Source organism: Tamandua tetradactyla, chromosome 7 (genome assembly GCF_023851605.1).
Source record: "Tamandua tetradactyla isolate mTamTet1 chromosome 7, mTamTet1.pri, whole genome shotgun sequence".
NCBI classification, from domain to species: Eukaryota; Metazoa; Chordata; class Mammalia; order Pilosa; family Myrmecophagidae; genus Tamandua; species Tamandua tetradactyla.
Window position 1 is genome coordinate 86,799,936 of NC_135333.1, and position 23,291 is coordinate 86,823,226.

Genomic DNA, 23,291 nt, shown 5'->3' on the forward strand with positions numbered 1-23,291 from the left:
TACCTTAAGCCATTTCCTGCTTAGCAACAAAAGGAATGAGAAACAATACATTCTCTTACCACGTAAAATGAAGAAAAGTTATGGTCATAAGAGCAACTTCCAAGTCAACGTCATAAAAGTAGCTTTCATTAAACATGCTTTTCCACACTGGAAAAAGTCCAGAAGATTCCGGACAAAGACATTTTACACACAGAAGTCACTCTCCTATTGTCTACAATTTGCCTTGTAATTAATAGGAAGAATAAACTGAAAAATAAATGAAATGATGGATTTGAATTTTTTGAAACTTACAAGCCCCATGAAAAGTCGAACATTTTCAACTGAACGAAAACATTCTGTATTCAATTCTGAACTCCTTGAATCAACATGACCACAAAACCTTAACACCACAACTCTAAGCTTTGTGCTTGTCACTTATGACTTAATAACTAGGACCAGGCATTGCTAGATCTGGTCCAAGAAACCTTCAAGGAAATCAGAATTGCTTTAGGATGAAAAATCAGCAGGTGGCACTCTTTCCTCTGCATCCATTTTGAAACACTTTTTCAGGGCAGAATATTAGGAGTTACTTTCTCAGACTTTGAAATCTAAGGTCCTGAGTAAGTACAATGTCAGTGTCGAAGGCAAGAGATAGAAATGCATTTAAAAAGTACCTAAACCTATTAGGTAGGTGCACCCTTCTTCATTGTCTATTAACTCCAGTCATATCGGCATGTAGTTATTGCCATGTCATATGGTGATCACTGCAATACCATACTAGATTAACGCAACTTGTGGTTAAAGAATCATGTCTTATCCACCATGAAGAAAAGCATGCTTATACACATTCTAAACTCCTTCAAATTTCCGTTTCCCTACCTTCTCAGCATATAATCAATCAAAGCCTTTATAAAGAGTGTAGGTTCCATATATGACTCCACTCCAATTGAGAACTGAACGGTGAGACTGAATCTGCAAACACATGAGGAGGAAGATTCTGAGGTCCTCTTAGTAAGGGCTTCTTAGAACTCAAATACTTTCTATAAAGAAAGTTATTCTGAGCAGTATTGGCTTTTCTGCTACAATTAGTTCTCTCTATATCTATATGACTCACTAAAGTTCTTCATTAAGACCATGAGACCTTGTCCCCTCAAAGTCTACAACAGCTTGATAATTTTATTGAGAAAGTTCTTTTTCAGATAAGAAGAAACTATTTAATTTGCCTGTTGAAGAACAGATTTCTAAAACACATCGGCACGTTTTCAGTCCCTGCCACTGCCAAGAGTAACCCTGACTTCACAAACTTCAGGAGGATGTCTCAGCTTTTAGTAACAAAGTGGCATTTGATAATTTGTTCTTTATATTGTAAAATGTTACTGAGAGAAGACTCTAGTTGAGGGTTTGCTGTAGTAAGTTAATTTTTATTTTGTCTTCTTTAAGTGGGTGAATTAGAAAACTTTACTAAGTTTTGAGTCCTGTAAAGGCTCAATAAATAAAAGTATAATTTTAAGGTCTCAGTTTGGGGTCAAAAGCAAGGTTTTATTTATATGATCCACAAAATCTAAAAAGAAAAAAATTAGAATATTTTGGATTTTGAATGTTTTATGGATTCCTAAGACAGTTAATAAATCATATGTCATATGAAATGCATCATTTGGCATTTCCTAAATGGTATAATAGGAATAAGAAAGAAAGCTAGATGAGTGATGAGCACAGAATCAATCTGGATAGGTCTTTTTATCCCATTCACAAATAAGAGAGACGGATAATAATCATTGAGGAAAGTATCTATTAGTCTATGGGCACCTGAGAGACCTTAATAACTTTTATTTGTTGTGAAAAGATTTGTTTTTCTTTTATTAAAATGTATTTTAGAAAGAGGACTGATGAGGAGACCTTCACATGAGTGAAAGCATGGATTCCACACAGCATTTCAAAATAAGCTAGTCGTTCTGATTTAATTAATGTATTTTATGACTTGAAAGCTCATATATGCCAAGGTTCCTCTCTAGGAGCCTCCTTTAACTGTATGTCATCACACATAACCTTCCCAAATAACTACAGATTATGCCTGATGGCATATCAACCACTGAGAACACGATGCCGAAAGCATTATGCTCATCAGAGGATGTGGGCTGAGCCAATCTGCCTGAGGAAGCGCTGAAATTTCTGAGCCTTTTAGACTGACGCTTTCAGCTGCAGTGCCATCCTCAGCCTTTTTGGAGGTGAATACATGAGGCAGCAAACAGTGGGGCAGTACCACCCACATTACTCCTGAGGAAAGTAAATGCCTACGCTATATTAAAGACTTAAAATTTGATGTACAACACAAATAATTGGAAGAGAGTGAGTAAGACTCATTCTTGGGAAGATTCAAAGGTTTGTTTTATTCATTGTGAGGTAGAATCCTACCAGAAACCTGTGTCATCACCTAAAACAGTAAATTTAGAGGAAGTCACTGCAAAGAAAAAGGAGAAAAGCTAAAGTTACCTTGCCTAAACAAGAACTGGGGTCATACAGTAGCTTCTTAGAGTCACTGATTATTAAGTATGAAATTTTAAACGACTCCTTAAATTCACAACGTGAGGGTCTTGTTCCTTAATGAAGACTACAGGATGTTGAGAAGCACAGTATATTATTTCATTAAGTGCATATTGGGAGAAGGGGATTTAGGAGTAAAACTGCTGGCTTTGTGCAGCAAGGTCATGACCTTTGACAACTTTGGAGCTTATCTCTTTCATCTTCTCACTCCCCTGAGACCCTAACTTGCAGAGGAATCGAGCTGCTAAGCCTGGGCTAGACAGAATTCAGCATTGTTGTGGAGCTAGTTTCTCTCTCTCCCTCTCCCTCTCTTTCTCTCTCTCTCACTCTCTCTCTCTCTTTTCCCCTCTAAACAAAACAGATCTGAACTGAGCCAAGGAAACAAAAATGTATTGTTCCTCGCAGATGGAAGCGAGTGTCGCCTAGGTAACCAGATTAATCTCCTTTTTCTCTCCCTTCCTCTCTTGTAGTGCGGTAATCGGTGGGCTCTTTTCACAAAAAAGCCAGCCTCAAAGCTGGGGCTCTAACTAGGTTCCTAATTAGCTGCAATTTACAATGAAGACAACATGATGAGATAATAGAAATTTGCAAAATAATGACATACCTCAGCAAAATATTCCTCCTCCTAAGAACCATTTTTATACAAAAACAATAAAGAGGGCCCTTCTAAAGCAAAGCTGGAAAATGGTGGTGTATTATGTGACACAGAACATTATTGTTCGCCTCTTGTTCCCCCAATCAACAGCTTATTGTTTGGCATCTTAAATAAAAATGACTCAAATACAGGCCACATAATGATCTCCATTGCGCTAATACACTGTATATACTGAGTAGTCAAAAATGTGCGGGAGCCAATGCCAGTGGGGCTGATAAAGTAGCAGGGCCCAGGAAGGTAATTTACAATACAATGCAATAAGCATTATTACTGTTCTTAATCACACATATCTTTCTGATTCCTGTCAGGATGCACTCTGACATCAAAAAAGGGCACCCAAAAGGAGGACAGCTAGTTAATGAAATATGATGGATCACATTTGTTTTCATGTGGTGGTTAGCTCAAATGAAGCAGCCTCCAGACTGTTAGCCAACAGTATTCTCTTGTGTGACATCAAAGACTACCATTCAATGGGGGGAGGGAAAAAAATCACAGTAATACAGCACAGAGGGAGGAGCTACTAGGAGCTGGAAAAAACATTAATAGTAATCTCTATCTTATGCCCAAAAGAACAGAGCATGAAGAAAAAAGGCCAACCAGTCACGGATTCCACAATGAGGACCATCAGCACCTATGCTGATTTAAGGGAAATGGTATGGCTCACCTCTGGTGGGCAAGATTTCACATTTTGCTACACAGGAGCAATTTGTCACTAGTGACAGGAGATGCATATCCTCATGCCCTGTTCGAATCAATATGAAAGCATCCTAGGAAACATGGAATCCAAGTAATAAAATAGAATGCAATGCCATGTTTTGCATCAACAAGAATCATTCATAAATGGCAACAGATTGTCTAACCAATCAGGGAAAAAACAACCACACACAAAAAGTAAGTCCACATTTGCTTATGGACTACTAATTGTGAAGAGTACAGCTGCACATACTTGAGAACTAATGGCCCTGGACTTCCCCATAAATAACTACTGACTAAAAAGCACTTGGCCAGAGACAGCAAAAGCATTAACCCCTTGGTCATTTGGCCTTCAGCAATGAGACAACTAGAGCCCCTTACACAGTAATTAAAAGGTAACAAGTAGGACAGATTAGAGAAGGTGCCAAATAGGCTCTAATGACTTTGGAGGAAAAATTGTTGTATTTGGTAATAACATTTGCAGAAATGCAAAAAAGGGAGACCATCTGGGTGTATCACAACCCCAAAGAATTTGGCATCCACATTTTGGAAATGTGGCAATAATATCTTGACTTGCAAAGGACTATCAATCTTTTCCAAATATTAAACACACACACATACACACACACAAAACTGAATCTCACCCGAGAGAGAAAGGGAGCAAGAGGCTGTGACACATTGCTGAAAGCCAAGGATTGGTGGTCGTAAATATCTCAGTTTCTGCTTGTAGATTTTCTGTGAATTTGACATTTACCATAAAATAGATCTACTCACTCACCAAACAAGTTTTACTCTTGAGTTTTATGTAACCATTGCAAGAAATGTTCTCATCAGTATAATTCATGGAATGACTCAATATAATAACTTTGATAGAAATCATGACAAGGAATGCAATGAATTATTAAATGACAGTATACAATTTTGGGACAAGAATGTGTGACTTTAGGCATTATCTCCCTGAACTCTTTCTTGGTTCTCCTGTTTTCCTAACTTTGAACATTAATAATTGTTTTCATCTTTTACAACGTTTTGAGGAGTGTTTTTTTGGTTTTTGGCTTGGAGGGCAAGATGCAATTTTCTTTGGTAATCCTACAAATGGGTTCATCTAATGCCATCCACTGTGACACCCAATTTCCACCGCAATGAGATCAAAGTCACATATGTGAGTTCCCCAGTGGGTAAGTTGGTGCCATATCTTCCCTGGCTCCCAAGATCAGTTCCCTGGGTCTGTCTCCAAAAAGGTTTAGTAGTAACATTGCCATGATAGTGACAAGAAGGGTCTAAAGGATAAAGTGAAACTGACCATTCAGAACTGACACACCCAGATTTGAGGTGGTATCTTCTACCTCTGCCCTGATCATCAAAGCCCCTAAGGAACCACCCAGTGACAGAAAGAGGCAGAAAAGCATTAAGCACAGTGGAAATATCACTTTTGATGAGACTCATTATTGTCCAACAGATGTGGCACCAATCTTTAGCCACAGAATTCCCTGGAAGGATTAAAGAGATTCTCGGTACTTCCCAGTCTGTGGCTGCAATGTTGATAGCTGCCACCTCACGATGCCACCAACAGTGCTGCAGTAGGATACTTACTCTACTAGTTAAGAACAACAAAGAAAAAGATTCTAATAAAATATCAAGTCCTCTTTATCCCTGGATATCTCCTTCCCCAGAAACTCTCATCCTGAATCAACCCCACAATCTGCCTATTCTTCTCATCTAACTTGGGACATCTGAACATAGCTGGTGAGAATCACGAAACAGCAAAGACCAGCACCACATACCTGGGCTCTTAACAGCATTCAAGAATCCTTTCATAGCCTCCTCTCACTCCCAAGAGTCGATGGCCAAAAACTTTTACCATGCTCTATAATATGCCACTCCCATCACTTCCAGATGACCTCAGTTCTCATAGGTACTCACTATCTGCTCCATCCATGCCCACGTGACTCTCTGCAATCCTCCTTATCATCCTGTCTTCAGGGCCACAGGCGAAACCATCACTCTCTCTGTTTGAGGTTGACTCTCCACTAATGGTTGGGATCCACTCCACTCACATCATCTCAGGATTTTGCCCCATCAATTTTTCCCTATCCTTATTACATATTCTATTCTACCAGTTCCTTCTCCTTAATCTATAAACATAGCCAAATCATTCTTATTCTATTAACTCCTTCCTTCACACTCCCATGTCCTCCCTATCACCAGCTGCCTCACAGATTCTTCTTTTCAGCCCAACTTCACCGATCATATCTACTTTGCTGGCTATTATTTTAAAAGTGAAAATTAGATTAAAAAAATACAGATTAAATGCATTCTGAAGCACCAGTTCATTGCTGTTTTTATAATCTGCTTAGAGATTTTACCTGTATTTTTGATGTAGCTCTGAATGAAGATATGAAAATATTCTGGGAATGAAAAACAGTATTTAGTCCATGTAATACATCAGTCTCAAAGTCCTAATTATGCCAATACTTTTAGAATCATAGAAGGTCAGAGCTGGAAGGAACTTTTAGTTTATCCCCACTCATTTCTGCCTAAATTGGAAATGAGACCTGAACACTTGAGGTTATAGTGCAAGTTAACAGCAGACGTGTAGCTTGAGTTAAATATTCTGACTCCAAGCTTCGTGCCCTTTCCTCCACAAAGTGAATTCTGTTCTCTAAAACATTCTCCTTCACACATAATTCTGATTCAAAACACCACAAACACAATATGACATGGAGCACAATCATCAGAGGAGAGTAATTTGAAATATATTAATGCATTTAAATAAAATGCTTTCTAGCCTTTAATTTTATGGATAAAATATAGGTCTCTCTACGCAATGGAGCCATACTAATTTTCATAGGCCAAAACAGGGCTAAAAAATAAATTACCGTATCTGGGATTTAAAAAGAAATATATGAATGTAGAGTTACAGAGGTTTACACATAAAAGGAACCATACATAATGCTCTTGTATTTTTGTTTAGTAGTTTTTTTTTAGTCAGTGAAGGCCTGAATCTCAGAAAGAAAAAGGTTATAGAGCAAGTGAGTAGCCGTGTTTACTCTATGCTGCATCTTTGTCTAAGCTTAAACTATATGGTAACCAAGAGTCCGTTTCTCCTAGGCTGGTCAGACACTGTGGAGGAGGGAATAAATTACCTTTGGAGTTGTACAAAGATCCTAACGAGCTCACCACTAGGCTGGTTAAATAAATGTATGCAGTGTCTTAGAATTGAATAAATGCTGAAAGAACCATTCTCTTCCATGGAGAGTCTAAGTCACTTAGTAAGTCGGAGCTCAATTTCACTTAAGATCAGTTGATTTCTATCTGCACATTATCTTTCTCTTCTAAAACATGAGAAGTAGTTGAAGTAATGGAGGCAATTAATAACTTTTACCAAAGGGAAAAGGAATGATTTACTACACGGATGCATCCTGGCGTCCACTGCATGGCGAAGCCTATTTGGTGAAGCTGAACTATAATTAGGTCCTTCCAGTAATTAAATCCTTTGAACAAAGTAGAAATCAGAGACATATGATACTGAAGTCTTGAATAATGCAAGTCTCATTAACATAAAATCTCAATATATTTATTTTTTTACAAAATTCTGACTAATCGATCCTGAACCATCCATAAATATATCAAAGGTGTCAAACCTTACACTTTTTATTGGTGAGTATGGTTCAAAGTTCTTTGACATGGGCCCTGCATTAACCAACCTCTCACAGCCTATGAAGATGTAAGGGTGTGGTTTAAGTCAACTGAAACTTTGATCTATGGAAACCCTTGGGTAAATTCACCTGAAGGTACTAACACTAAAGACCCGGACTTCTCATCACCCTATCCCAAAGTAAAGACAAGCAATACTCATAAAAGGAGCCCTCCCAGCCTAGAATTAACAATGTGCAGGCAGTGCTCCTTACTTAAAGGAAGAAAACAATTAAGTGAAACCTTGAAGTAATCTCATTCTGCCTGTTTAGCCTCTTCATCCCTCAATGTGTGGTTAGCAAGTGTGGCAATCAGGCTAAGGCCTGCTATCATTCGGCCTTAATTAAAAAAGACACAAGCAGCAGAGCTGTGAATTAGAAATGTAGCTATGCACTACCCCTGATTAATTCGAGGCTCATGTTGGATTAATAACTCCAAACAAAGAACAAAAGGAAATTGTTATGCGAATTGCAGCCCTCCCAGGCCAGACAAAGGTCAAATCACAGGATTTCAATTTCATCCGGAGTCGCTTAATCAACTCCCTCGGAAGGAAGACCATATGTAGTTCTGAAAGCTGCCCATTGTAGTACTCTTGTCGCGGGACCTGAGAGACGGCACAGTCATCCTCTCAACTATTCTCAATCGCTTCTCTTCTTTCCTTTTAATATGACAAAAACTTCATTATTATCAGTGATTAAAGAAGAAGAGATCTGCCCTGCAGAAAACATCCCAACAACTGCTGGTTTATGGAGCAAGCTGGGCTGTGTTGGCACCGAGCCTGCAGAGCTTGCTCACTTTCCTGAGAAAGGTCTTCACCAGCAGTAACTAACAGAGGCATAACCACTACGGGGGGTGACATCATTGCAGAGCACTGGGAGGGCTATGTTTCTCCAATGCATTTATTGAGGGAGGATCACTAAAGAGGGTAACTTCTCTCGGCTGGATAAAAATTATAGTCCATGAAATTTCAAGAGGTATCAGAAGACAGGATTCTTTCCTGTGGCTAGATGAGAAGCTCTGCATGAGTGGGGACAGTGGTCTGAGTGCTTTAGAAGTCCTGAGGGGTATAGCACCCCCCCACTACCCCCTAGCAGTTCAAGAATTCATTGACTTTTAGCATTTTCTTCTCCTAGGTTGGGAGATTCACTGAGGACTGATGGAAGCTGAGAATGGCAGACTCTCATTAGCGAGACAAGTTCAATTGGTTTGAAGATGTGATGACATATACTGCAGCATTACCACTTTTTCACCTCATCAACACCAAAAGTGTTAGCAATGGTAAACTTTCAAGGCCATTACTGCTTTGTCCTGTGTAGTCAAGGCCCAGTGGTCCTCAAAAGAAATTCTAGCAAATTAGGTAGTCCTTCCAAATGACAAAACTATAATCTTTCTGCAACAGTACCATTATCTTATGGCAGTGGTGGTAGATATAATTTTTATCTGGGGTCATTCATTGGAGTGATTACTAGAGTACCATAGTATTACAGATACTCAGTAATTGTGGACTGTCACAATTCATATTACCAAATCTGATATGGAAAGAATTTCTGCATATACCTTCTTTATCGATTGCAATAATAGTTGCTATCTTCTGTATTCTAAGTTTGTTCATTCCATCTAGGCCTCTGAACCCCCATAATGCTTTGTCAAGACTTCTCTTATTGAACATGGCATTTTCTTATACAAGTTATTCATTCATTTATTTATACCTTTATTCATTGATCAAACATTTATTGAGTGCCTGCTCTGTGTCTGGTGCTGTGCTAGACATGGAAGATAAAAAGGATGAATAAAAGAAGACAACATCTTAATTATCATGGTCTTTATAGTGAAACAGATAATAATCAAACAAATGCATAAATAAATATAATGTTACAATGGGATAAATGCCACAAAGGAGAGGAATGTGGTAACATTAGGTTTTGACATATCAAGGAAGGCTGCAGGAGGTTTCCCTGTGGACATGACATTTTTATCAGATATGAAGTTAGAATATATATTGAATTTGGTAAAGAGAGAGAAGAAGAGAGAAATAAAATGAGGACAGAGGCAGAGGCCTGTTATATGAGCGCATGAGAGAGTCTGAAAGGGACCTGTGCCTAGAACTCAGGTGGCAAGGCAGAGAGTGATGTGAGCAAAGACTGAAGAGGCAAGTAGACCCTGTATTAGAAAGAGGGGCCTTGTAGTTCATGGGGGAGCTCATGAAATTCTGTGAGCAGGAGAGATCAAGAGTCTATCAAAATTGTGTAGATATTGTAAATTACACACCATGATCTCTAGTGCCTGGAAACACCCCAATTCACCATTGTCCTTTCCTAGTGCCTAGAATAAAACCTTGCACAGAAGAGGGGCATCTCTCTCCCAAGGATGGCCAGGGATGATTCAGTTGATATTACTGGTCCATGGGTGTCCCTATGCCTTATGAGTCTGGTTGAAGAGAATGGTTTTCTTTGAAGGAGGAAGGACATTCTTTGATGATGGATATTCTAAACTAAATAAAACTCAAAAGCAATTAGTTTATTGCTTGTCCAATATCATTGAATAAATGAATGTTTTAACTTAACTCCACTACTGGAAGATGGCAGTGACAATCACTGAGGGCATCAGCACCCTCAATAAAACTTCTGGTCATGGATAAGAATTGGCATGCTTTTATTGCTATTGTTTAGGGTGAATGATTTCTTAAACGAAAATAATGATCTCTGCTTTCTGAGACATCCAGAGGACAAGGGGATTGCTTTTTGCAAATTAATTTCCATATTTTGAAGCCTAACATTGTATACTGCGATTTAATGGATATCAAAATTACTTAATATTTGATATCCATTAAAAAATTTAATGGTTAAAAATTATGAGTTGTATTTACAACTCATAATTCCCAGGAAGCATTCATGCAATCTATGTTCCTTATGTGATATGCAACTATCAAATAATGAGCACATTCAGGAAGCATATTCAGATATTTGTTACACATGGTAGTACAGCTGCATCAACAGAGCTTTCTGAGGATTATTCTTCAAATTTCTTCTTAAAGCCACTTCATTTGCTTTATGAAAAACACTATTGCTTGATCTGCATAGTTAAGACAAACATTAGAAATTGGGTGGATGTTAATTTTTTATATTAATCTGAAACCCAGAGAGAAGCAGTTAAAATTCCAGATATAAAAAGTAAAATTATGTGTAGCTATTGTTGGCTGTATAGTACCTGAAAAATATCTCAGTTCAGAACTTGTTGACTGTTTTAAGTAATTTGTAAATAATACTTCAAATAATATCCAACCAAATAATCAGCAAACTGCTAAATATGATTGGTCTTTTGATTTTTACATGGGTACACACAGAGCTAAATCTGAGGCCATTTAAAAATGTTTATTCTTAGAATTGACATGGAAGGATCATAAAAATAACTTCCCTCAGTTGAACAATCAGTATGTGTCAGGTACCTAACTATATATATACTTATCTATTTCAGCTTTAAATTTTTTATTTGTTTTTAACAGATCTTTACAACAGCCATCATGTATGAGTATCTACTTGTTAACTTATTTAATATTTATTGAGTGCTTACTATGTATCAGACACTAGAAATACAGAGCAAAAATCAGTTCATACACTTGGAAAAGGACAGAGCTGATCGGTAGCACATTATTGTGATACATAATTGACAGAGCTGCATGGTGCAAGTCTGGTGGAAAAGGGAAGTTTAGAGTCATGTATGTCACCAGAAGGAAAGCTGGAGGTTAAAACATGGGAATGTATACAGCAGTGAACTTGCAGTATGCAATGTCTGCAGTACGTAATGGAGGATTAAGGTTTTCTTTTTTCTTTTTTGGAGTAATGAAATGTTCTAAATTTGATCATGAGGCTGTATGAACAATTATGTGATAATACTGTGAGCCAGTGATTGCACACTTCAGATGGTTTCTATGGTGTGTGAATGTATCTCAATAAAATTGCATTAAAAAAAAAAAAGTTCCCAGTCCCTGCCCTCAAGATGCTTTCATGATCTATTTCCCTGATGAGGAAAATGTGACTTTGAATAATAAGTATTGTTGGGGATTGAACTGTGTCCCCCATAGAGACACATTCAAGTCTTAATCCCTGACCCTGTGGATGTCAATTCATTTGTAAACAGGTTGTTTGAGGATATTATTAGTTATATAATGATATATTGATATATTATTAGATATTAGATATAATGATATATTATTATATATCATTTCGGAATAGGATCTTAAAAGATCCTACTTAGATGAAGCCAAATTCAATAAGGTGGGCCTTAATTGACATGACTGGAATCCTTACAAAGGTAGAGGAAATTCGGACACAAGCAGTCTGTAAAAGTCAGAAGTCTGAAGAAATAAGAGGAGCAGACACAAGAATGAAGACGTCATGTGACCGAGGATTGCCGGAACACTGGAGACTTGGAGAAACCAAGCCCTGCCAATACCTGGACGTTGGACTTCTATCCTACCAGACCGCGAGACAGTAAGTTCCTGTTTGTAAACACCTGTGTGGCATTCGTCACAGCAGCCCCTGGTAAACTACATATTTTGCCCGGGTACAAGAATAAAGTAAGTGGCAGAGCCAGGCTTAAATTCAGTGTCTGCAGTTTCAACCATTCTGCTATGTTTCTCTTAGAATGCTGAGACCTCAACTATCATCTAACCAGCTTCACTCATGTCAGAAGCTAATTAAGACTCAGGTAGGAACTTTGAGATAATCCTTTTGAAATAAGTTGTTAGAATATAAGGAAGTAAACATTGCTTCAGTATTTTAAACAGATTATAACGATCAGAAGTAGTTAATTATGCTTCCCAAGTTGGCGGGCTTCCTTTTCGCGTCTTTTTTTATACACTGTAAAGGCCTACCTTGTTCTACAACCTCTTTTCTTACCTTACAAAGTGCATCCTTCACTCACCCAAACAAAATATAAAGTGAACTTTATATCAGGACAATGAAAACATAGTCTGTTATTTCCATCTACATTTCACTGTTGCACTAACTGAAACCAAATTTTATAGCCCTACAAATTAATTCAGATTTAACCTTGGAATTGCCTAATTTGACTAAATTTCAGACATTTTTAAATATGTATAATAACTTACAGACATTAACTCCAAATGATTATAATCACATATGCTGCCAAGATAACAAGTAGAAGGGATCCATAATGTATTAGCATTGGGCAGAATATAAAGGACTACACTCCTTAATTTCCGTAACATACCCTTTCTGTAACTCTACATATTCAGAATCGCATATGACATACTGATGTTTTATTCTTTGAAAAAATCATTAAGACTGACTTTAAGCACTTAGATTTTCACTGGAAAAGTACAGTAAGATTGGTAATCCACACTGAATTTCTCTACACTATAGGAAATTCCAAAAATGGTTTCTGTGAACATGATATACTATATTTATATAGATATTGTTTGATTACTAAAGAAATAAAATGAATAATGTAAGTTCTGTAATTAAAGCATTTAACATCTCTTACTAAATTTGCAGTTACTGTAAAAAATATTATTTAAAAGTGATATAAAGGAAACTGGGAAATACTTCATTGCTATAGACTCTACTCTTTATTATGTAAAAAAATTAAAAAAAATAAAAGCAAAAGGGAAAACAAACAAACAAAAAACCAGAAAGCTTCCATTAGTGGGGATCAGAATTTCTGAAAGTTGGAGAATATGTGGCTTTTGTACCTGAAAGTTAACATGACAGTGAAAAATGGAAACAGGAATATATAGATTGTAATCCAGAGAGCGTGGAAGCCAGGAATCTGAAACCATTGTAAACTCAGTGTGTGTTTAAAGGAAAAGAAATACATTTTTCTAAATTCATATATAAGGTCCAGGATGACATAAACAATGCAAAAGATTGTAGTCTAGAGAGAAAGAATTGAAATTTACTAGCTCAACTCTATTTCTCTGGCTTAAACATCTCTCCTTCTACTTTTTAACATAATAAAGTTTGCTAGTAGTTTTCCCAGAGAAAATATTATTCTAGTTTCAGAGAACAATGACTTTCTGTTTAGTCTTTCAAGAGTCACAGGATGCATCTTTCTTAGGCTTTAAAGACTCTCTACCTCTATCTAGTGGTACCTAATGCTTATTACAGGGAAGAGTAATATTTCATTCAAATATCAAATTACTTGACAGCTGAAAAACAAGTGGGCAATGATAAAATACCAAACAACTGTCAAAGTAATTCACAAAATTAAAGAGTACAATAAAAAATATTGATGACTGCAATTATTGGAAACCCAATGCAGAGAATAAATTAAAATGCTGAATTGTGATCACTCAATTTTCCTTGTTTCTAATGAATCAGAAAAATAGCCTCTCAGTTAGGTGAGTGTTAAGATTAACAGGACAAAACAATAAACTCAGAACACTGACTGTTTAACCATTAAAGCCAAAACACCAGATTTGCTTCCTATTTCCCTTCCTGTATTTAATACATTACTGTATTTAATAAAAATCTTAAAATGGGCACACCCTTAACGTCTTAACTTCTTTTTATATGACCTGATTCCACACAGCTATACTCTTAAAAAGTAGCAATAAGAGGAAAACATCTCATGATATTTAAGATAAGTATAGTGAAGAACCAAGTCAAGGAAAACTAAATTTAGCCTTGGCAGTTTGGCTCTCTTCCTTCCTAAAGGAAATGCTTTTCACGGGGTCTCCACTCCTGGATTACAGAAAAGGACATCATCCTAAATGCAAGGAGAGTCTCCAGCTCTTCATTAGATGTTCTGAGTATTTATTTCAACGGAGAAAAATTTAAGAAAAAAACGAATAATCTGTGATTTTAATTAAATGGTGGCTAGGAGAATCCCATCAGCATTGCGGATGGAGCTGATAAGGCTCTGACTATAGAGGAGATGTTAACTTAGGCTACAGATGTTAAATTGCATGCAAAGGGTTCTTAAAGTTCTCCACTGTACATCTGCAACATTAATGTAATCTCATTCACTCAGGGGAAAAGGAAGCCACTGAGGGAATAATGCATTGCCAGACAGCCTCAGACAAGTTTCTTAGGACTCTGTGCTGATTATGAATATAAAAGCTTAGAGAATAGCAGCAAAGAAGCATTTATGAAAGATATCAACAGAGAACTTTAAAAAGTTAATTTGGAAGCCCAGGGAACTCGGAAAGCTTCAGACATTATTGGTGTAGTTATTGCCTCACGCCTAACATACACTCTTTATAGCAAAACATCTCAAAATTGCCTGGGGTGAAAGCAAGCCTGGAACATGGAAAGAATCCCTCATATGGGAGGACCTTCCTCAGGTCCACATTCTTCCAACAATCAAAGCCACAGGTCCTGCCCCAAGCCCATCCCCCCAACATTTGAACTTGGCTCTGCCTTTAACTTAAGGGTTCTATGAACTCTCACTGGACCACCAAGGCAAACAACACGTGGGCCATCTTGCCTCCAGCCTGACTCCGCCCCAAAGCAATCTCCGCTGCCCATCCAAAGTCATCTTTTGAAAATTTAAATCCAACCATATCAAACTCCCCCCCTCACCACCACAATTTTAAGGAAAAAATGTTAACTTTTTGACATGCTTACAAGGCCTTCCATTATCTGATTTCTTCAACTTCATTGCTCTCTATTCTCTCTGCTCTCCCATCTTCCTCATTTTATAGTTCCTTGGTTTCACTATGCTTTTTCTAATATCTGGGCCCTAAAAAAATGACATTCTCGGGCGGGCCACGGTGGTTCAGCAGGCAAGAACGTTTGCCTGCCATGCCAGAGGACCCGGGTTCGATTCCCGGTGCCTGCCCGTGTTTAAAAAAAAAAAAAATGCCATTCTCTAACTTTCTGGGGATTGGGGAAAGGGGTAGGATAGGATTCTGTGGCTGCTTAGACTGTGATAGGACCCTCTTATGTTCCCTGTGCACTCAAAACTATTGTAGCAGTCAACACTTTCATAGGTACAGAACTTTTTAAATGTCCATTTTGTCTTCTAGTTTATAAGATCCCTGAGAGCAGCAGGTAATAACTATCCCATTCAATGCCAAACTCCTGCCCCTTAGCAAAGTGCCTTTGACACAGCAGACACTGAATATTGCTGGATGAAAAAAGTTGGTAATTTATAATTTAGATTAACAGAAGCCATAGATAAGAGTTTTAAAGTAGTAATAACCAATAGGTGACATTAAGGTTTATCTAAAGTTAAACCAAAATTTAAACTCAAGAAAAATCAGCTCATATATACGTTGATTGCCTGGTAATGATAAAAACCTGGCATCGTCCTCTGATTTCTTGAATATACATACTTCTGTGCTCGTATGGAAACAGAATGACTTAAAAATCAAATAATAGATTTGAGGAAGTTGTAACAATCCTTGGATTAGTTTAGGATGATAAGTAAGGGACCTGCTATATTAAATCACATCAACAAAAATGAAATCCCTCTATCTTTTCTTGGATTACATTTAGAGCTTGAATCAGAGAGCACTAAATGAATAATAATGTATGCTTTTGTAAATGATTGAAGATTGAATTACATTTTAACTAGACTATATTTGTTAGTCCCTTTGGATTGTATAATTACAATTCAAACCATATAGTAATTAGCAGCAACATCTATTAAATATTTAGTCAGTTTAAAATATATTTTTTGTTTCTGAAAACAAGTAAGAGAACAAACACTTCACCCTAAACATAAGAATGTTGATGATCCAGCCAACAAATAACTTGGTGCTAAGTAGAAGCAAAAGCAATTTACATTTTGAAAATAAATAGCCATAATTTATTTTTATGAGTAATAAAAATGACTAAATATCCTCATATATAGGACATAACAACAAAAAATTAAAATATACTTCTTCCCAAGTAACGACATTCTTAATAGCAAATTTAAGTTATCTTTTATTGATTACATTGCTTAGAAATTGTTCAAAATTCCTCTAAAATTGAGATAGTTTTTCATAAGTTTACTACACTGTTAAATGTACCCTTATTGAATATTTACCTAAAGACAAAAAGTTTCCAATATTTTATTTTTAGATATAACTCCATTTTACCCTAGCTCTGCCCAATGATTACTTTTTTAAATTGGTTTAAGCTCCTAATTGCATTTCTTAAAAAAAAAAAAGGTTAACTACTATCTTCTAATATTATTTTCCTTTACACTCCGATGCTTTTCTTTTTTTTTTTTAAAGGAAAGACAGAGAGAAGGAAGGAAGGAAGGAAGAAAGGGAAACATCTTCTTGTTTTATTGTATTCTGTTTCTCCGTATTTGTTACATGGGCTGGGGCCGGGAATCGAACCGAGGTCCTCCGGCATAGCAGGCAAGCACTTTGCCCGCTGAGCCACCGCGGCCCGCCCATCCGATGCTTTTCTAAGTTTCTGAATGAAGAAGAAATTAGGAATGAAGGCATAAAGAATGAAACTGAAAATACAGTTGTTTGAAGATAAAATTATTCTTTTTTAAAAAAGGAGGACAATCAACTTTTAATATTGTGTTTGATATGATATTTTTGGATGCCTTCTTAAATTAATAGCTCAAAGGTATCAAGTTTATTTAGCAATTCATTCATACATGCAAAACTCAGTTGTACCTGCTTCACATGTACTAACTTATTAAATTATCATAACAGTCCTAGGAGTAGTTACTGTTTTCATCCTTATTTTACTGATGGGAAACTGAAGCACACAGTGGTTAGGGCACATGCTCAAAGTCACAGCGTAGGAAAAGGAAAGGACTTGGGTTTGAACTGTGCCATTCTGGCTCTAGGACATATACACTATTATATAGCTCTACTATACCACGTCTGTAAAAAATGAGTAGTGGTACTTTTTGGATACTTCATTAAAAAACATTCTCCTCTAATTCCAATGTTCTTATGCATGGTAGTTTCTAAATTACTAATGAGTTTTCTTAAAAAGTAATTTCTAAACTATTAGCTTAGCACTCTAATTATACTAACTCGTAAATTATATAACACCCCATTTTTATACATCTTGAAGAAAGAGAATCATGGACACCCAGCATAAAAAAAAAGATTGAGTAGCTCACTGGGTCTGAAGATTACATGTGGGGAAAGCATAAAGAGCTGAAGCAGAGGCCACTTTATAAAGAACTAAACACAGGCCAGCTATTACTTTTTAATTTCATCCATAAAGTAACGGGGAAACCAAAAAAAACACCTTAAGTGTAAGAGCAATAGAGTCAAATTCATGTTTTAGAGGGATAATAACAGGGGAAATCTTGAATATATGGTAGATTCAAGGAGGTTATTTTAAATGTTCCTACTATTAATGAGCAATGGGGAGGGCTAAATTAAAGCTGAATGGGGAGAAAGATGACTAAAAAAAATCAACTATAAGATAGTAGAATGGAGTTGACAACTGATAATGCTGAGGATTATTGTGAGGTAATAAATTATGGGAAAAATATAGTAATAGCTAATATTACACAAACATCAAAGTTTTGACATTGTTTTTGATTTTCAAAAAAAAAAAAATCATAGCACAAGAATGATAATATAACCATGGAAAGAAAAAAGTGATATCATTAAAAACCTTAGCCTTTGTCACACACTATTCTTACTTTGAAAATCCATTAAAATCTGCATTTAAAAATATTATCTAAATAAGTTCAGTTTCTGAAAACCCCAGTATACATTTACAGTTTTACCTATAATGAAATCAGGCAGCACTGACCAGTAATGCATTGTTATAGTGAAGCTTTGATGCAATACATCAAAAATTTGTGATTGAATATAATTTTCTTGACCAATTGTAAAAACTACAATTAAAGGTAAATGTTTTCATAGTAAATTTTGTATAAAGAAGTGACTTAGTGTGCTAGCATTTTCTGCAATTAACTATAGCAGGTACTGATTAACGACATTTAAAAGTTACTCATTCAACCAGACTGTGCTGAGTGTTGGGTAGATAAAGCTGAACTAAACTTTTTGGGAAATAAAAGTGAAAGTGAAGGTATGGTTCCTGTCTGAAAGAAACTTGAATCTTAACTACAGAAATCAAACTTTAGCGTATCTCTTTTTAAAAGTAACAACTTATCCTGTAAATGAAGGATATCAGATTTTCAATGAAATTTCTTTGCAGGCTGTATGCTCATCTATCATTTCTATCCCAAATAAATATCACTTATTTGGAGTCAATATATCAGGTTAAATATTTCCCACTTTGAAACACTTGACCTTTAAAAATATATTCATATTGGGAGGCTCTACACTGTGATCCTTAAAATGGAAGCCAGTTTTGGGGAGGTTCTGAATTACATAAAAATTTTGTGTTATAAGTACATTTGTGAAGAGAAAGTCCGTACATTTCTTAAAAAAACTTCAAATGTTTCCATGATCCTCATAAGGCTAAAAACCAGTGGGTCTTTTATCTAAATAGGAAATGAATCGAAACCACATTTCTCCAAGACCAGTTGAAGCAACTTTTCTCTTCTAATCTGTTACATACTTTTTCCAAGCGCCTTTCTGATTCTACTGTGGGATTAGGAACAGAAGTGAAATCGTGACCTAAAACAATATTGATCCAAAATTTCTAGTTTAAGCATAGAGTCTCCAAATTTTAAGTTATAAAATTCAAGATTTTTTCCGATGATTTATATGTTGAAATATTTATTCACGATTTTTGACGTCTTACTGTGTTGAGTATTGAAATATTAATAATCTTGAATACAAAAAATGTTGTAAATTTGTTGCCCAAAAACAGAATGTAAAAAAAATTGAGGCAAATACATATATTTTATAACAAATAATAATCAGGCATTTATATGAGGATATAGTATAGACTGGTTTGATGCCATCTAAGAGGAACATGATAGAAAATGATAAATTTATCATAATTTGATAAAAATTATGACAACCAGACCTCTGAGGCATAAAAACCCCATTACAGACTCCACTTGGGTGAGCATCAGGTAGAGACAGGCTGACGCCCTTCGCTTTGTCTCCTGGCTCCAACACAAGGCTTGCTGTCAGCCTCGGCAGGGCCCTGCGACAGCACCTCCCAACTCCCAAAAGCTCTCCTTAAGGTGCACCCACCTGTCTTGTGTCAGCTCTCTGGCCTATGGCCTTTAGAGACTCTGGTATTCTCTAGCTTTAAATGTACTGTTAACTCTTGACCTACTTATTGCATATTGGTTGTATTAGCAGCTTTCGGTTAAGCAAGTGAATAGATTGCACTGACCATTCAAACTACTGTCATGTCAAATCTGCTTTCAAGTGTTGGATTTACTTTCTATTCTGTCTACTTTTGGTTTGTTACTACAATTATATCTACATGACAAACTGAAAAACCACTGGCACTCTGAGAAGAACAACAAAGTGAAACTTTTTTTAAAAAAAGCATTAATCCAGGCACTAAATAACTACATAAACAAATACCAGTTAAAGTTTCTATGCTTCTCAATTCATGATGTCATTTATTCACATCACAACCTTCTGCAGTATCAGAAAGATCCATTCTGAGAACCAGAATGCTTCTCACTGACCTTCAGAAATTATCTGTGCTTACAAATAAAGAGATATAGTTAGGTAAATAGGAGATGGATGACACTTTCTGAAACAGTTGGAACCACTGTGATTTCAACTAATTTCTTGTGGAGCAGTGTTGAAAGAATAAATCCAAATTTCCAGGGAATTTGCCATAAGAGGTACAACAAAAATATTTAATCTGGAGTGCCTGTAATGAGAATTTTTTACTGTTAAAAGTATCACTGTTTTATAAAAGAAGATGGAGTGTTACCCTAAACCTGACTCACATGAGGATTAGGAACAGACAAGCCCATTATAGTCCCCTTGTCCTCTTGTGTGCAATGATGCTTAGTTGGGATTTGTAACCAGGGGACAAAGTTTTTATAGATCAATAACATATTTTATAAATCCAGTCTACAGGTAAAGATCCAAAATTTAGGACATTCAATCCCAGACTTTAGAAAAACATAATTATTTTGATAATCTGGGTAAGGTTTCATTGTCTCCATGGGAGAAAGTGAGACACTTCCAACACTTTGACAATCGCAAAAAAAATCCTGTATTTTTGAATAAGACAAAGAATTCTATTCAGCTTCCAGAGAATGAACGAATGAGAAGGTACTGCATCCTTCCAGAGTCCTCTCTCATTTCTCTAACAGAATACAGCCAGCAACAAAAGGCAGATTATTAAGTTTTAGAATGAAGCTACCTGTTCCTCTCCCCTCTCTCAATGCCCCCTCTCCCTGGCCTTCCAGCACATCTGGTAACCATGTGTGGGAGTGCTAATGAAGACTTTCCTGAGTGAGCGACAATTAGTTCCGACTGCCGTGCAGCTTTCCTGGGCAGTACCAAAGCAAAAGACAGGAATGGGGGTGAGGGAGAACCAGTAAGCCTTTCACTTCACAAAACTGAATTCCTGCCTGCTCACGGAACTCTCTCCACCATCATGCTGGAGGAATTTTTCTTTTTTTTAAAGGTGTAAGCTAATGCTTTCAGAATTCCCTCCTTCCTTTTCTCTAAAACATCATTTTACCCAAGTTGATTGAATGGGACAGGCAGGCAACAGTACTTCTAAGATCCTTTGAACAATAAGGAATTGTTAAACAGATGCCATTCCCCTTCTTGGCCCATGTATTATACTTACCTAACAATTTTATCAGCTTTAATAGATTAAATTTGAGTGTTTACGTGTGTGTGTTTTACTATTTGATAGATTAGAAGGAACTACGGAAGCAAGGATACTGTATACAATTAGGCTGTCTTGAAAATGCACACTTTTGTTTATTTTAGGCTTCTCCCCCCCTCTTCTCAATCAAGCTACTAATAGAGCTGTTTTAAGTTTCAACAAGGACCATATTAACTGCGGGTCTCCACATGAAACAGAATGCTAAATCCCAGAGTCTCCTGACATGTAAGCTCAAAGTCTCCTAAATCCTGTTTTCCATTTTTGTTTGAAATCAGGGTAGTTCTTTTAATTTTTTTTTTTTTCCTGAACCTAGCAAATTGTAAGTGTTCAATAAATACAATATGATGGCAATTTTAGCTTTTGTGAGAAGATTCTCAATCTCTCTGAGTAGAAAACATGTTTAATAAGTAGTTTCAGCAACTTGTTCCCTGTAACTTATCCTAATGCCATCTACCTTTTAACCTCAGCAACTCTGGTTTTAACTCAGTAAATGTTTTTCCAACAATAACAACCAAAATTTGCATTGCAGGCTGTTATATACTCAAATATATACACAGTCTACAAACAGTCCCCTAAACTGTTAAAGGTTGCAAATAAACATTTATAAATAAAAATTCAAATTCAGAAACAAAAATGGGCTTCCTTACTGGATGATTTGAAACTATTACAATGTACAAATCAAACCAAGTAGATCCTAATATAAAGAAATACAGCAATAAAGAAACAGCATAGAAAAAATTTTCTTCTTTTCACCACAGCCAAAACTAAATGTTAAACCCATCCAGAAATAGTTATCATAAAATACAGGAATTGTATTTGGTTAAATAAATCACAACCCTTCTACTCAGCTAGCCCTTATGTGTAAATAATTTATTAATACAAGCAAAAAAAACCCTCCATCATTATATATACTTTCATACTTGAAAAATATTGAAAACTTTTTGCAACTAAAATTTCTACAACTATTGACCATCCTTCCTGCCTTCCCCTCATTCATGACAAAATGTGAATGGTTTAACTGCACAGCTCCAAATTCCCTGACTGGAGAAAGTTTTGCCCTGAGCTAGCCAGCTGCTTGCTTCCATCTCTGGGTGGTTATCCTTCCAAATTGATCTCTGTCTCTCTCCAAAGTGATTAATTAAAGGAAAAACAAAAATTAAAAAAAAAAAAAAAAACCTCTCTGCAGATCTTTTATAAGTTGGTTGTTTCATATCAGGGGAACCCAAACAAAGGAGGAAATAATAAATATCCACTCATCCCCCCACATACACATACAGATTTTTGAAGGCTTTAATTCTAGTGATTAAATATTGATGATTCGATTAATTCAAAATACAGGATAAGTTAGTTAGCAGTGCATTACTGCATTATAGGATTATGTGTTTTTCACTCTTACTTTTTAAAACTTTTATGAATAGGAAGTTGACTTTACTGTCAATTATGACAGTTAATGAGAATCCAGAGTGAGTTACCTCCCATTGCCTCCTAGGCCTGAAGGAGGGGTAGTTCCATGTGTAAAAATGGTAATCTATGTTATGAAGTATTCCAACACCACATTTACTTAACTTTTTTGGCATCCATTCTCACATGCATACACTATACTTTGCAAAATATTTAAATACTGTGAAAGTGCATAAGGTACATCTTCAAGGCAACTGCGAGAGGTTTCCTTGGTGCATCTCTTGAGAACTGAATCAATTGCAAATTTCGTGTTCACTGATCTTCTTTATTCATGGGCATTATATTCTCATAGAGCTTAATAAAAAGCTATATAATTTCAATGCACAATGAGTGGCACCCTTGTCTTAGTTGGCGAAGTTTCCCCAGTCCCTGTGTTGCTAATTCTGGCTCTGCAACCTGATGCTGTTGTGGCAAATCAGACTACTTCTGGATGGGATTCCGATTCATTTTTAGAGACTTCGTAGTCAGTGATTTACATTATGATCATAATCCTCCTCTCAATTATTCAGGAAGGCAGTGGAAGAAAAACTGAATAAAGTACTCACATATTGGATAAAAACTTTAAAAGTTATTTAATATCGGTAACATATGAGAGG

General features: G+C 36.3%; 1 protein-coding gene and 1 long non-coding RNA gene across 24 annotated transcripts in view; one reads left to right on the plus strand and one right to left on the minus strand.

The window, feature by feature from the left end:
• Positions 1 to 23,291, minus strand: part of SOX5 (SRY-box transcription factor 5) — a 1,211,684-nt gene that overhangs the window by 447,475 nt on the left and 740,918 nt on the right. The gene's annotated exons all lie outside the window — the stretch shown is intronic.
• The window catches only part of LOC143691595 (uncharacterized), a 41,909-nt gene that overhangs the window by 2,881 nt on the left and 15,737 nt on the right, over positions 1 to 23,291 (plus strand). The window contains exons 2-3 of one of the 2 annotated variants that reach the window (XR_013179590.1): positions 8,698 to 8,842; positions 11,876 to 12,109. This is a non-coding gene — a long non-coding RNA (uncharacterized LOC143691595). Of the gene's footprint in view, positions 1 to 8,697; positions 8,843 to 11,875; positions 12,110 to 23,291 lie in introns of those variants that run through there. The other variant, XR_013179589.1, reaches the window with a different exon arrangement.